Source organism: Macrotis lagotis, chromosome 3 (assembly GCF_037893015.1).
Source record: "Macrotis lagotis isolate mMagLag1 chromosome 3, bilby.v1.9.chrom.fasta, whole genome shotgun sequence".
In the NCBI taxonomy this organism is placed as follows: Eukaryota; Metazoa; Chordata; class Mammalia; order Peramelemorphia; family Peramelidae; genus Macrotis; species Macrotis lagotis.
In genome coordinates, this window is record NC_133660.1 from 212440645 (window position 1) to 212457431 (window position 16787).

Genomic DNA, 16787 nt, shown 5'->3' on the forward strand with positions numbered 1-16787 from the left:
AAAAAACCCCAAACCAACAAAAAACAATAATAGCACCTATCCTCCACCAGGGTTGTTGTGAAGATCAAATGAGACAATGTCTAGGACACAGTAAGTACTGTGTAAATGTTAGCTATTATTACTGAACTGTGCAAGTGTTGTACCAGAATAATTGGTGCCAATGGTATTTCCCTAAGAGATTTAGTTTCTTAATAAATATAGGCAAGCTATTTGCCTGTAGGTAAACACTGTTCTTCTTGATGGGACACTGGAAGATGTGGTTACCTAATAAAATCAGTGAAAAGCAGTAGTTTAATAGGATATAAAACATTTACTTCTTTCTAAAGTCAATTGCTATATTAAATGATAAATGAACTTAAGTTCAATTACATATAGTTCTGTTCTTAAAACAACATTTATATATAAACCAATCTTTGGAAGGAAAGAATCTTTTCAGATATGACTTCCTTCTCTGACCCATTGATATACTCTCACAGAAGCTCTGCCTAATGACTGATTAGTGTTTGAGACTCCTCCGGACAGAAGAATAGTAACATCGACAGGAGAAATTACAACTGGAAAACAACATTAATAATGAAATGAGAGACCAAATGAGTCTTATTTCTGCAGAATGATTGTGATGGTCTGTGACAGGTTCAAGATGGCTTGTGTGTGTGTGTGTGTGTGTGAATCCAGGGATCATAAGTTTCAAGCAGCCTGACATATGTACTGTAAGAACATGAATGTTTGTAGCTTCTTGATCATAAGATCATTCAGCTGATGAGATACAATTATCGGAAAATACTGAGAATTAGAGAGCATCTGTGTTGCAATATTCATTGCAATATTACAATTAATTGGTGGAGAGGAGAATAGGATAATTGTCCTTTGATAACGTGTGAAAGAGGGATCTCCTTTGATGAACTTTTGAAACAACCTGAGTGAGAGCAGCATAGAAGGGGACAAGAATCAAGGAGTTTTAAACTATAGGGTTGAAAGAAATTCCTCAATAGATGAGATCACAGATTCTTTTGATTAATTGAGTATAAATTTCTAGAAGTTTTCTAGAAATTAGAGTAGTCCTAAAGTGAAATTGAAGCAGGGCACAGGAAATTGCCATTTTGGACTTGAAAGTCATGTCCTTTGAAAAATTAGTGCATAGAACACAATCCATGTGCAATGAGCGCTGTCTTAGCCACTCCTTGGAGGGCCACCCCTGAGGCATAGGTATTGGAGAATACTTGGATCCAGGTGCTAAACCATTCCCCAAGCACCATTCTTGTTCAATCCATCATGAAAATTCATTTAAGCAAGGTCTCCAGGAGTACAGTGCTCTTTTTCTTTCCTCTCTTCTTTGCAGGATGGCCATTTTCTCTCTCTAAGCTAGAACCATGTGTTCCCGGCCTGGGCTGCTGGAAAACTATGGTCTCTGCTCCATGTGGCTGGACTTACTCAAATCTGGGCCCAGCCAGTTCTTATGGCTGTTTTCCTTTCTTTCTCTTTTCCTTTCATTCTTACCTAGAACTTTGTTATTCAACCTGAACTCAAGCAGCTTATTGTCTCTCCAGGAAGTTTTAAACTGGGAACTTTACAGGTTTGTAAAATTTAAAAGAAATCCTGAGTTTTTCTTCTTCCAGGGCTAGTTGTGAGTTTTTCACTTTTAAGAACTCTCACCTCTCATCTTTATGGTAGCATCACCAATTTCTCCCACATCAGAATGAATGATGAAAGTTGGGGGTTCCCTCTCATTGAAGATCTTTACCCTGTGACTGACTACATGTGAGACTGATATATTGGGATTTGGTTTTAGAGTTGAATTGGGCTAGATAGCTGCTAAGGTCCTTGCCAACTCTGAAATTCAGTGAGTCTGTTAAATGAATCTCTAATTAGTGGAGTTTCACATAGTATGGAGGTAGATTAGATATCCTTTCTTCTAAAACCTCATATCAGAAAGGTGACAATCTACATGAGAGCCAGATTCTTTCCTTTCTACCTCTGTTGAGAGAGGCAACATTTAAAAAAAAACCAGCTAGAATGTGTTAACTTAATCTTGGTGATCCTGAGAACCGAGATTCTTTGTAAATTCTTAAAAAAAATTCACATGAGGTTCTTTTTTATGTACAGTCTTGGAGTTTGTACAAAATTCTTTTTCACAAAAACTTTACTTCCCTTTTAGGAGCTAGGCACCAGATTTACTTGACATTGATAAGACTGAGATTAGGTTGAACAACTTTAGAACTAGAAAAGATCATTTTGGTTATTACCTGGTTATGTTCAATTCTCTGTGATTCCATGGAATTAGCTAAGTGACTGCAAGTACAGCACTGAGTACTGAATCAGGAAGACGAGTTCAAAACTAGCCTCAGACACTAGTTGTGTGACTCTAGGCAAATCATTTAACCTCTGCTTGCCTTAATCCACTGAAAAAGGAAATGGCAAATCACTCCAGGATCCTTGCTCAGAAAGCCCCATGGGCAATATTGGTATACTATTTGACCCTAAGCAAGTTGCTCAGTATCTCACAGACCCAGAGAACCCTGTAAGACTATACATTGCACAGCAATTGTTAATCAACATTGGAGCAGGACTTTTCCCTGTAATAATGAAATCAAAGTCCTGGTTCATAACTACTCCAAAAGGAAAGATCAGCTTTTGGGGATGTTATACTATCCTGCTGACTTAATGAACTTGCAGGTCATTAAAACCCATCAATGATATTTTCACCAAACTATTATCTTGCCATATCTTCTTCCATTTGTTCTTAATGCTTAATTTCTATTTTGAACCCAAAGGTTTTCATTCTGACCAATGACCACTAGAGGTCAGCTGTGTGTTTCACCTCAGCAGAAATATTCTAAACATCTGGGTTTGTGTTTTAAGGAAAATTAAAAAGAACAGCTTTCTTTTGATTATAGATTTCCTAGTCTAGGGAACAATAGGAGTATTAGTAATCCAGTCTTTCCCATACCTGGCCCTCCCTAAACCCTTTATACTTGAGACTTTTCTGGTGTGTGTCTCTCTCCATAACTTGTGACATATGAGAACCTGTCAGATTAAGGGGAGAGTGGAGGCAATTATCTGGTCTAAGCCAAAAACTAGTTAACAGCTTACTTTTTATATCACCTTAAAATTTATAAAGTTTTTTTCCCCCCACAGATTCCTTGCAAGCTAGGTAGTATAGGCATTATGATTCCTCCCTCCTCTGACCTCAATAAAATATAAACTTGTTGAGATCATTCAGTATTTTAAGTTTTGGATCTGAATACACTGAATCTAGCACATAAAATACTTGCTGAATTGAATCTTTGTTTAGTCATGAAACTCAGAGGTTAAAATGACTTGCCTTGGGTCATATTGGGGAAGAACTTCAGAGGCTGGATTGGAACTCTTGGCTCCTGCATTTTAATTCCAGTAGTCTCTCCATTGACTTATGCTGGTGCTCATCCATTTAGTCTCAGATATATGTTCATTATGTAGCTCTCCTAAAATGCCCAGCCAGAAGATGACAATAGCCATCAATCACTGTCAGTCCCAGTGCAGCAAAGGTCCTTAAACCTGTTTGGATGACCAACCCCTTTGGGAAGCTAATAATTTGGGAACCTCTTCAGAATAAGGTTCATAAGTACATAAGATAAAGCATGATTTAAAAGGAAACCAACTATATTGAAATAAAGATATAGTTCCTCCCTCCCCCATCCAAGTTCCCTGAAATCTATCCATAGATTCCCACATTCTAGTAGACCCCATTTTAAGAAGCCTTGTTTTTGTAGAATCCTGCATGGAGAGTACAGGATGCCATTTGTCTTTTTTTATTTGAACATTAGAATTTGTGTGTGTGGGGGGAACAAACAGAAGGAGTTGCAGACACACATGGCTTAGAAACATTTTTTGAACTTCAAATTACCTTAAAATATAGAAAGATTAAAAAATGTAATATATATAAGAAAGAAATACTTCTAAGTATTTTTTTTAAATATTGTATTTAAAAGTTAAAAAGGGATTGGATTGTAGAGGGTACAAATAAATTTCCTTTGCTACCACTTTTCTAAAAGACTAATCAAGATTGTCTTCATCTTTTTTTTTCTAGGCTTGTTTCCACCTTGTATTACTTTAATTGTTTTTTTCTAGACCTAAAAGCCTTGCACAAGTTGTCTCTGAATTACTCATCTTCATCTTATCTCCCTCTATTTCTCTTCCCTTCTTCCACATTATGTTCTATTTTTGATGATGCTCAGTCAGGTCACTAATGCCCAGCATTTTGTGATGCCATTTGGGAATTTTTTGGCAAAGATACTACTCAGAAACCCTTTCTTTCAGTTGCATATCTTTCTCCAGCTCATTTTATAGATGAGGAAACTGAGGCCAATAGACTTAAGTGACTTGCCCATGCACATATCTAGGAAGTGTCTGTCTGAGGGCAGATTTGAACCCATGGTAAATCTTCCTGACTTCAGGTTGGGCAATCTATTCATTGCACCAACTATCTGCCCCATTACATCTTATTAGATATGGGATTACTACTGATCTGTCACTTCATTATCTTTTCCTGTGTATCATCTTCCCTCCAGGTTTTTACTCCCATCATTCTCATTGGTCAAAATTCGATCCATCCTTTACTTTCTTAATAAAATGGCACTTCATCCATGAAATTCTTTCTGATTGTAGAAAGATATACTTGAAAGAATCCACTTTATTTAGAATCAAAGGTCTTATATTCAATTCTGCTCTGCTCTGAGTATCTGAATGACTGTGGACAAATCATTTCCCCTCAGGACCTCAGTTTCCTATTTTGAAATCAAAGGAGGCTGGAGTATCTAATCTCTAAGACCCTTCTTAGCTTTAAATCCTCCTATGATGTCTCAGAAAGAATTTCCAAAACGTGTTTTGTTATTTTCCCATTTCTTTCCCATGCCTTTTATTACTATTAACTGTGTATCTTTCTTCTAGCCCTGATTAGATCCTATGTTCCTTGAGGGATCATAGTTTACTTAGTGCCTTGGATGGAGCAGCCACTTGGCAAATTACTGTTAAATTCAATTATTCATAATTTATTTATCATTTCCATTAGGTTGTAAGCTCCTGGGAGGTCAGGGTCTTTTTTTTTAGGTTTTTTGCAAGGCAAATAGGGTTAAGTGGCTTGCCCAAGGCCACACAGCTAGGTAATTATTTAGTGTCTGAGACCAGATTTGAACCCAGTTACTCCTGACTCCAGGGCCGGTGCTTTATCCACTACACCACCTAGCCGCCCCAGGGTCTTTCTTTTACCTCTTTTTGTATTCCTAGGGCTCAACTCACTATCTGGAATATTGATTAATTGATTATTGATTGTTGAATTCCCCTTTGCAGTGTCTCATCTAACATCCTTTATATTGTGCTTAATAAAAGGTTGCTGATGGAATGAACTCATGTCTTTGGGTTAGGTTATGATTCTCCTTTATTGTTATCAACTAAGGTTTTTGTTTTTACAAAATATTAAGAATGTTGTTCAATCTCCTCTTCTTTTCTTAATAGAAAAAAAACCTTTATCAGCATTTCTTTTTTTCCCCCCAGCATTTCTTAAAAACAAGATTTAAAGGAAAGGAACAATATCCTACTCAGAAACCCTTTCTTTCAGTTGAATTAAAGATCTAATTATTCTCTTTTTAAAATATTTAAATAGATGACTTAATCAAGTTCAGGAGGGAATCTTAATTACCTGAAAATAAGAGATTTGGTTTTGTTAATGCTGACCATTTTTGAGTTTACTTTTGGACAGATTGAAAGGGAAGTGATTAAAGAATAATTGGTTTCAGAAATCTATCTTCTCTAAGTGTGCAGTATCATTAGCATTGCTATAGCCCTATTTGGTACATAAATTAAAAAGAAAGAAACAAAAAGACAAATCTCCCAAATCAAACCTGTTATTTGTTTTACCTTGATGTAGAATTTTGTCTCGTTTCATGTTTGCCATAAAATGTAAGAGGACATTGCTAGGTCATAGTGAATTCCAATTAGCAGGAATTTGCCTCTTTGGATTTAAGTAGTAATGCTTGTAGTTTAACAAATTGCAACTGACAAACTTCAGCTAAAATGTTGAAGGCAGAGTTTTCTTCTTCAGTACAAAGAATCAAACTTGAAAACATTTGCAGACTTTAAAAAAAATATGCTGAGATTTTCACCAAGATATGATAATTCCCTTTAAAGGGATAAATGATGTATTACCTTGGATTCTTGTTGCAAATGAATTAGCCATACTGGTCCCTTGGGTGAAAGATAAACACATGATCAGGCTATTTCCCAAGTTGGTCAGACCTATCAAAATTTGAACTCTCCTAAGATAAACCTTTAAGAAGGTCATCAGGAGGCATAAGAGGAAGATGTTAGTGCAAGAATTATTAGCAGTATTACTATAGGACAAAACTCTATTATATAATTGCAAGGATCTCTTATTCAAAAACTCAAAGACTTTTTGACTACTTTTGGGCAATCTTTCCAGGGAGGCCTCTTGGATATTGAATTTTTTATGGATTAATTAACCCATTAAATGCCCATTCCTCTATTGTACTGAACTTTAGAAATAAGCATTTATCCAAGTTTTCATCTGGAAAATGAAATAACTGTTCACAGACCCTCTACTCCTTAATTCAGAGAGTAAATTGGAACTTTCTGCCAGAGATAGTAAGGTAAGCATATTGGAGCAAATATTCTAGAAGTTGCGTAAATAATTCCCTTAATTGAAATGGCAAATGAGAGGGAAGAGACTCATAATCTTTACTTTCCCCATGGTTGAGCCTGTAGCAAGGAAGATTCATTGACTTAATTATATTAAATCTACTTTAGGGGTTTATATTTCTCATGAGGATGATTTCAAGAGAGGAGCTCCATAAGTGAATTGACTTTTCAAGGTACATCACTGCAATTGGCTGTCTCCTGTAGAAATTTTTCTTCTTGAAAAAGCTAGGTGGCATAGTTGATAGAAAGTTGGACTTGGAATCAGGAATTCCTGACTGTAAATCCTGTCATGTATACTAATAGCAGTGTACCTGTAGGTAAGTCAACTTCATTCAACCTTGGTTTCCTCATCTGTAACCAGGGTATAATAATAGTACCTACTCCTAGGTTCATTGTAAGAATTAAATGAGGTAAAAAATATAGAGTGGCTGGCAAAATTTAAAGTACTTAATAAATGCTAGTGATGATGATGATGATGATGATGATGTGATGATTTTGTGAATGTGAAGAGTAGTATAGGTCTAGGATTTTAGAAATCCCCATTCTTATGCCAATCATGCTACCAAGAATCATTTCCTCTTAAAGGGAATATCTTTTTGTGATTTTGGAAATAGATATTATGTTTTCAAGGCAAATTATAGTAAGAAAATAAGGTCATGTGTTCCTTGTCACAGAAACTATTCAAGAAGATGCTAGATAACCATGTATGGGGGATTTGGAAAAGAGATTTCTGCATTGAGTAGTTAGATTAGATAACTTACAAAGTCCCTTCCATCTCTAAGATTCTAGAATTTTTAGTTTCTGAATGGTTACTTTGTCAGCAGTTTCCAGGGCCTTCTTTAACTGGCTAATCAATTCATAAAAAAATCACTCATAGCTTTCACAAATATATATATATATATATATATATATATATATATGTATATTTTGATCATATCTCTTTTTGACTTACACTCTGACTTTCTTGCTGATAAAATCTAATTCAGACTTTACAAAAGAGGAATCTTGGGACAGCTAGGTGGCACAGTGGATAGAGTACCGGCCCTGGAGTCAGGAGGACCTGAGTTCAAATGTGACCTCAGACACTTAATAACTGCCTAGCCGTGTGACCTTGGGCAAGTCACTTAACTCCATTGCCTTAAATAAAAAAAATAAATGAAAAGAGGAATCTCAAAAGGCTAGAATATTAGATGGATGCAAGGGTGTTAAATTATAATTGTCATTATTAACATTTTCTTTATTACTTTCCTGTCTAGAACTCAACAGACCAATATATTGAGCCCTAATTTGTAGATTTTGCCAGTTTTCAAGGTGTAAATAAATATTTATACTGACAATTTGGTAATGGTTTCTCCTGAGCAAACTCCAGATGCTCCTGCACATTCCTGCTTGGATGTCCCACAACCAACTTATTTTGTCTAGTTGTATAATCATGATACATATCTAATCATTAGACTAGTTTAAGCATCTAATTAACCACATAAATTCAGTTAAACACAGTTTAAATGCCTACTGTGTATAAGACTGTTTTAGAAGTTGGTATATAAAAGCAAAAAAGGAAAGAGAAAGAGTCTCTGTGCTCAAGGAACCTTCCATATTTCCCCATGTATAAGATGCTCCTTAATTCTGGGGCCCGAAATTTGAAAAAAATATATTGCACAAAGTTATTGAACTCAAGTTTTATTGATCATAAATTCATAAAACTCCTTATCACTGTCAAACCTCCCATTCATTAGCTCATCCTCATCTTTGTTTGATGATGAATTACTGTCTTAGGGGAGGCTCTGACAACTCTCCTGCCTGTGCTCTGGTCTGTGGTTGACCTCAAGCACTCCCTGGACAAGTCTGGTACATCGACACATGCTTAGTCCAGTCCATTTTACCAATTATATCCTTCTTTGAAATAAATCACTTTTTCCATCAGTAATTCTTCTTGCCTCCTGCTGAATTATCTTTTTAGACACAGGAATTCCAATGGCCCTTTGCTCTTCAGTTCATATCTCCAATTTCCTCCCTAACTCAGGCCATTTGGCTGCCTTGCCTCTCATGGCCTTCTTCTGCCATTGAATTTTCAGTTGGGTTTCTTCTTCCCTTAGCCTGTCTTCAATTATTTTCTCAGTTGGAGGAGGACCAAACTGACATTGAGCAGCATGATTTCCATTTACTTTTGTAAATTGGATCACTTTGAACTTGAATTGAAAATCTTTTCTGAGCAGAATGTGGCAAAATGTAATCTGGTAACAAATGTGAAACAATAAGCACAAAGGCAACAAGTGCAGAAAAAGAGGGAAATGCAAGTAAAAAATCTACAACCACTGTATAAAATGCTCCTAGTTTTTAGACCTCATATTTTTCAAAAAAGGGTGTGTCCTATACATGGGGAAATATGGTACATTCTTCTGGGATTCTCTCCAGTGCAGGTCCAGGGAAGTACACTTGGAGAAGTATCTAGATGAGGGCAGGTAGGTGGCACACTATGTGTGTATATGCCTAGCTAACTGAAGCCCAGAAGGAAAAGCAATTTGTGAACAGTCATTGTAAGTATCAGAGAAAATATCTGAACACAGGTCTTTTGGGTCCAGTAGGGCAGCTAAGTGATACCTTGGATAGAGCACTGGCCCTGGAGTCAGGAGGACCTGAGTTCAAATTTGAGCTTAGACACTTAATAATTACCTGGCTGTGTGACCTTGGGCAAGTCACTTAACCCAATTGCCTTGCAAACAACAACAAAACCTGAGAAAAGAAATATAATAGGTGGTGCCATAGAACATAGAGTAACTGGTCCTGCAATTAGAGAGACCTAAGTTCAAATGTGACCTCTGACAGTTACTAGTTGTGTAACTCTGGGCAAGTCACATAACTTCTATTTGCCTTAATCCAGTAGAGAAGGAAATGGCAAACTACTTTAGTATCTTTGTTAAGAAAACCCCCCCAGACAATGTTGATGTAGGATGGTCCACAGAGTCACAAAGAGTTGAATACTACCAAACAATAACAACATTTAGATGAAATCCAACCAAAGAGATATATTTTAATTTGGAACAGTTTCAGAGATCAGCCACACACACCAAATCTTGTTTTCTCCAATCATTGTACTTCGACATCAATTGAGTTGTGAGGAAAATATAATTGTAATTGCTATTTAATATTATTCTTTTTTAATGATTCGTATTTTATATAAAGTACTTTGCAGACATAAAAAAAGCCTCACAGAATGTCAGCTGTCATTACTATTACTGTTCCTCGGGAGTGTAATGTGGTATGAGGGGCAGCTAGCCTTAAAGTCTGGAAGAAGAGGGACCAAGTGTTGCCTCTGCTACATACTGACTATTTGACCCATTAGACTGTGAGGTCTGTGAGAGTGGAGACTATTTTTGTATCCCCATTGCTAAACGCATCTCCCACATAGTAGGTACTTATTGACTGACCAATGACAAATTTCCTTAGATCACTCTTTAAGAAGTTCTAGAGAGGATCCCGACAAGCATTGGTAGAAGCAACTCTATTCCCTCAAAAATGACTACTAATTTCCACTATTGTAACTCCTTTGCTAAAGACTTTGCCTGATGGTTATTACAGTGAAGAAAGACTCTCAAATGTCAAAGCCTGGGAGAGTGGAGGACAAACTCTGCCAGTTTTTACCAAAAGGAAAATGCTTCCAGGATGGCACTGATGAAATATTTTGAGATCTCTTCTAGGACCAACCTAGCTAAATTCAGAGAGAACCAATACCGGAAGTTCATCATAAAGTGATTATTTTTCTTTTCTTTTCTTTTGTATGTGTGTGTGCATTGCTATTGCTGCTTTTGCCACATTAAATCATAAAAATGTTGTGTTAAGAAATAAATGAACTGAGATTTGTGTTGGCAGTGGAAGAAGACTCATACAGTAGGATATTACCCATCCTCAGCTCTCAAATATCCTGGGCAATAAATTAATTTTTGAGGTTAATCTGGGAGGTGGGGAATTATTTGGAGGCGTATCTGTGTAAATGTTTATTGACTTATTTGGAAATCCAATCCAGTCATTTTCATTAGGTAGTTTTTTAAGAATTCCTATCAATTTAACACCTTTAGAATTTTTCTATAATTTAACAGAACTCATAGATGGATTCCAGAGTCAATTTATTTTTCAAAGCATCACTCTTGGATTAATTATGATTATGTACTAGGCTTGCCTCTTAAGGTCATTCTATAACTAATCAGGGCAGATGATCATAAGGTAGTTTGGAATTGGAGAAGAAAAAAATTCAACAAATTTTTAGATCATTACATAGTATGTCTTGACTCTTTTTATGCCTAAGAATAATTTTGGATTCTAATGTAAAGTTATCTTGCTTAAAATCCTAAGATGTGGTTTTATGTATATGCTTAGTTATTTCAAGTGCTCATGGACAGCAGTGATGCCTTAATGGAAGAAGCAATATTGAGGACATGTAATTAGAGAAGGACATTGTACAATCATATAACAAGTGAACGAAAGTAGATGGACAGGCTGTATGTTGTATTGATACACACACACAAATTATTAAAGACCCAGGGGAAAAAGTCTCTAGTTTGTTGAGGTTATCTTCTAAGGAGGTTTCATCGAAAGTCACAGATCAAAATCACATCAGTTGAGGAAAGCACATTTACACCAATGTAGGGACTATACCCACAACTGAGAACCATTGAAATAATTTAGTCTCACTCTCAGGTTACTTTACACAAGAAAGTTAAATGAGTTTCTTATGGTGGACTCTGCATTCCTTTGCTTTTTTCTAAACTGCAACATCTTGTGTTCCATGGGTATTAAATATTATGTGGGAAATTTATAAACCCACTCAACTCAAATCACAGGTGAAATTAAGCCAAAAACTGTGGGAAATTTAGGATTCAAGACAGAACGGCTTGATTTCTAATGTATCCCACTGTGTTTCCTCTTCAAACATTTCACACAGTTGAGGGAGTTTCACACTTGGATGAAGCTGCCAGGGAGAACTCATCCCCTGGTGGATGTGCAATGGATTTCTCTTGTGTTCCTGAATTGTAACAGCATTCTCACTTTCTGGTGATTTTGTATAATAGATGTGTCTGTGAAGATACCATTACATCTAATTTGGTTGCATAAAATCATATATTAAGCATGCAAAGGGAACTGGCTACTTTAAAGAAAAAAATTGCTGTTAATTTATTTGTAAAGTAGATACCCCCTCTGATTTAACTATATTGTATGTAAATAAAGTTTTCAGCTATTGAGTCTTCTTTAAAGTGGGGGCTTACCTGTAATTAGGTCCCATTGCATGAAATGATACTCAATGCTAGAGATATTTAAAAGCAGGCTATCTCAGGGGTTCTGTCTACCTGTAACAATGAGCAGCTGACGGATATTGAGAAGACACATTAGTGGTGAAGAGATAACAATAGATTTTGCTTTATATCTCCCTAATGTCATTATGCATAAGTTACCTATAATATCTTCTGATTCTAGTACACTGTAAATTACATGTAATTAGAAGTTGTATTTCTCTGAATTTAGTATCTTCCATAGCACCTAGAACAAAAAAAGCAATTAATTAAATGTTTGCTGAATAAATGAATCAGAAGACTTCATAAGACTTCATCAGAAGACTATCATAACCTCTCTCCTTTCTGAGTCTCAACTTCCTAATTTGTAAGAAAAATAATACTTACCTTCCTGTCTGATATGGGTGTTGTAAGGAAAGAATCTTGCAAACTAAATTTTAAAATTTGTGTTCCATGTAATATTGATGTTTCATATAGCATGACAAGGGATTCCATGAGAAAATGCCAATGATAATAATGTCATTCCAATTAAAATATTAATATTGTAATATAATTATATAATATTATAATAAAATTTGTGGTTTCTTTAAATTATGGAATTCCAAATGAAGAAACTCCTTTTATTTATGCAAATTGGAAAGAGCATTGCAACTTAGAAGTTAGTTTCTGGGGACACTGAAAAGGCAAGTGACTTGGCCAGAGTTTTGCTGCTAGTGTGTGAATTTTAAAAAGATCATATATATATATATATTTCACATACATGTATATTTTACACATACCTCATATATGTGGATTTCATATAGATGTTCCATTTTATATATATATATATATATTTCACATATGTGTTTTAATTTTCTACCTACCTCTATATATCATGACTTTCCAATTCTCATCAATATGGAAACCAATATAGATCTGTTTTTTAGTGAATGGTTTCAAGTCTTTCTATGTCTAAAATAAATTTAAAAAATTATCCACTGGGAGTCACCTTTTTGGTGATGAATCATTGTGCATTTGGTTAGGCTGGTTCCCAAATGACAGATATATTCCAATCCTAAAACCATGCTTGAAACCTTTTCACCTGAGGAGAACTTGCTGAAGTTTCACTCTATTGACCTTGTCTTTGGAATCCCAAGGCCACTTCCCTATGTCAGTGAAAGATGTGAACAGAGAATACATACATCAATAGAACTAATTATATGAGACAATTTTCTGTATAAAATAGACAATATCCTCCCTCCACTCTCTCTTTCTCTTGTTGGATGATAATCCAGGCCCCCTCTCTCAATGTTTTGAAGCTACTTTGGGATTTTGCAAAAGAATCAAACTGGTTAGTGATTGCATTAAATAGTAAATATTTCTTTAGTATATTTCAACTCACAGAAGGAAGACTGAAACCTGGAAGACATTGGAGGCCTGAATGGGGAGGAATAGCCAATAAAGGAAGAATACATGAAAGTTATTGGATCATAGACATGATAGTTTCTATGTCAGGAGAAGGGAAAAGGGGTCCTGCTTAAACATTGCTTTATATGTACAAAATTACAAATAAACACATGTCTATAATTTTACATTTGGTTGAGGTATTTTTCATGTTGCTGAATAAAGAAAGAATGTGCCATTCTCTTCCTTCTTTCCAACCCAAAGGGTTGTGTTACTGGGTGCTAAGTCCTGGTTGGTCTGGTTAATGACATATTTCTTTGCTTTCTGTTTCTGTTTGAACTCCAAGTCCAAAATAGGCAACACACTTGTTTTACTTGTTACCTTTACCTCTAAAGTATCTGCAACCATTCTTTTTTACAAAAAGTACTGAGTTGAGATTAAGTAATCATTTAGCAAGTTTCCCTCATCCTATTCTGGAACAAGGCAAATAGTCTTTTCATTGAGAAGGACCAAAGGATGCCAAGTTTGATCTCTAATGCCACAAGTCTTATATAATGTAGATGTAGTGAAAAATAAAAGAATACTCATAGCTCATGGAAGGAAGAGTCTACTGACTCTTTTTCACTTATGCTTGGAGTGCCTACCCAAAATGTCACACAGAATGAGAGCTGTCTACTTACTACTTAACATCTCTAATTCCTGGAGGTAAACCACCTTGTGAAGGAATATACTAGGTCTGCTTACCTAGCTCTCAAACTCATATCAGTGTGCTTTTATTTGTAGAAATCAAACTGCTCACAATAATGACAAATTAAATCTTATCCATGACCAATGACTTTAGAATAAGTCAAAAGAAATAAAACATTACAGATACTCATATATAAAAGAAAATTCAGTAATAATAAATACACCAAAATTCACACAAATCTTAGTCTTACTCTCCTATGGAAACATTCAAAATCTGTGGGTTATAGTAGAAATAATAGCTATTATATATATATATATATATATATATATATCTTATTATATACTAGAGACCTTACATTTATTATTTAATTATCCTTACAATAACCCTGGGAAGTTAGTGCTATTATTAATCTCATTTTGTAGATGAGGAAGTTGAGGCAGATAAGGGTTAAATGACCTGCCCAGGTCACACAACAAGAGTGCTATGTCAGATTTGTACCCAGGTCTTCTTGTGCTACATCCACCAAGTCACCTAATTGTCCTTGAAATAGGGTAATTCTTGTAGAAATGTGGAAGAGAATCATATTAGTGAGGAAACCCAATACACTAAGGGGTGATTTACTACTCTGGTTTGCAAGCTTTGATGTCAATGGCACATTTAGGAACATTTGCACCACAGGAAGTTGCTTCTCTGATAATATCTCCACTTCTATTGGGCACACCTTTTATTTTACCCTTAAGCTGATCAAGCATTTACAACTTCTTCCAGCTTACAATTCTCTAAGAACACTAAGATTGTGTTTTGCTTTTAATTTGGTTACAATTCCCTTTAAACCAGGACAATGTAAAAGCTTATCAGGCCAATTCTCTGGGGGAAGGAAGGCACTTCCAGTCAGCTCTTCATTCATCCTATTTGACCAATCAACTTGCAGTTCAAAAAACTAAGGAAATCAGCTACCAAACCTGTCTCCCCTTACTCCCTGTTTTTCCCTTCCAACCATGGGTGGCAATAGAGAGCAAGGCAAATCTCTGGGAAGCTTTTATCTTTTCTTTTTTCTTTCATCTTCCACTATATCTACTCTATATAAGACTTGTGGGATTAGCGATCAAACTTGGCATCCTTTGGTCCTTCTCAGTGAAAAGACTAAACTCTAGATGGTGCTGAAGGGCAACACCTGGTGCTGAGCTCATTTCCAGGGAGGTTGATGTCTCCAATGAGTCAGGAATCAGAATGGAAGCTTTCTATAAAGGGGGCCCTGTTGCCATTGCAGCTGCTGTAACTGTTGCTTCATAGTGCTCTGACAGAACTTCCTTTTCTTCCTTTGCCATTTCTTCAGTCTTTATTGCATTTTTCAATATTCACCCTCTACTCTTCATTGATTTCAATTCAGGCACCTATTCTTCACTTACACAGTTAAAACTTAGCAACTTCCCTTGAAATCAGTATTCCCTATTTAATCACCCCACAGTTAATTTTTCATACTTTGATTTTTAAAATCTAATTTTAAAACATTTACATGCAAATAAACTGAAAAACCACAATGATTGGCAGATTTAGCTCTTCCAGAATCTTAAAGAAGTTTGGCTTTGTTTCTGACAAGTACTACTTTACCTGGCTTTTTAGCAGATTTTAAATATTAATTTACTTGGATTTTAGCAGGTTTTAATAAATAAGTTATTCTCTACCCTTTGAGGCATCAAATTGGTAACATATGACAGAGAAATCACCCTTTTCTACAAGATATTATGAGCTTTCATATTTATGATACAGTTCATTTTTGGTCTCCTTTTGCAACTAAACTGCTTTAGCTTATGAGAAAGCTATGTTTCTTTCATGGATATTCTAGCATATTGAAAAAATGTGTAGATGATACACTTTAAAATTTAATCTGCATTATTGATGTTTTCTCCATCACATTAAATCTGGACAATCAGCAAAACAATAAACCAAGCCATGATTTTAGCTTTGCCAACTTCTGAAGTATAAATGCTCACATTGAAAGTTTAACAATTGATTCTTGGGAGCCAGAAAAGCTGACTCCAGCACCATCTGGTTTCTTTACATACAGATTTTTTAAAAACAGTTTTTATTCAACTGAAGGTCTTTTTCTACTACATTCATGTACCAAATTGTTAATCTTAGAAAGCAATAGATCCTTCACCATATTCACCATACTTCCTTCACTAATTAATTCTTTATCTTGATGCAAAAAGAAGTTTTCTGCCACTTTCAGTATGAAACTATCCCAAATGAAAGGATAGCTCCTTAAAAGAGTAATATTTTCCTGAGGTAAAGGGATGGCAAAAACACACCTTTAGCTTGCTAGAAACTTTGAGAACATTTGTTTCACTTATCAACACTTAGTGTGTATGGAGATCAGCAATTGTTCCTAAATGAGAGTAAACCTACCCTCGGACTTGGAGGAACATGCCTCAAATAGGAAGTGTTCTCGGGTTCCTCAACATCCATGTTCCTGACCATGTTAGATCAAGTACTAGCTCATTATTCCCCAAAACTTCAGTTTAATATTAGAATGTTCTCAATACCTATTCAAGAATACAGTAAAGTGAATGGTGTCATCCAATGCTGCAACAACTATTTGCTTTCTTGAATAGGAGATCCTATAAATTTGCTTAAAAATACTTCTTTTACAATTACAAAAATATGATTTTTTTTCTCATTATCTCTTGTCCTTGATGAAGGCATGAGAAGGGAATGGACAGACTTTCACAGATGAGACC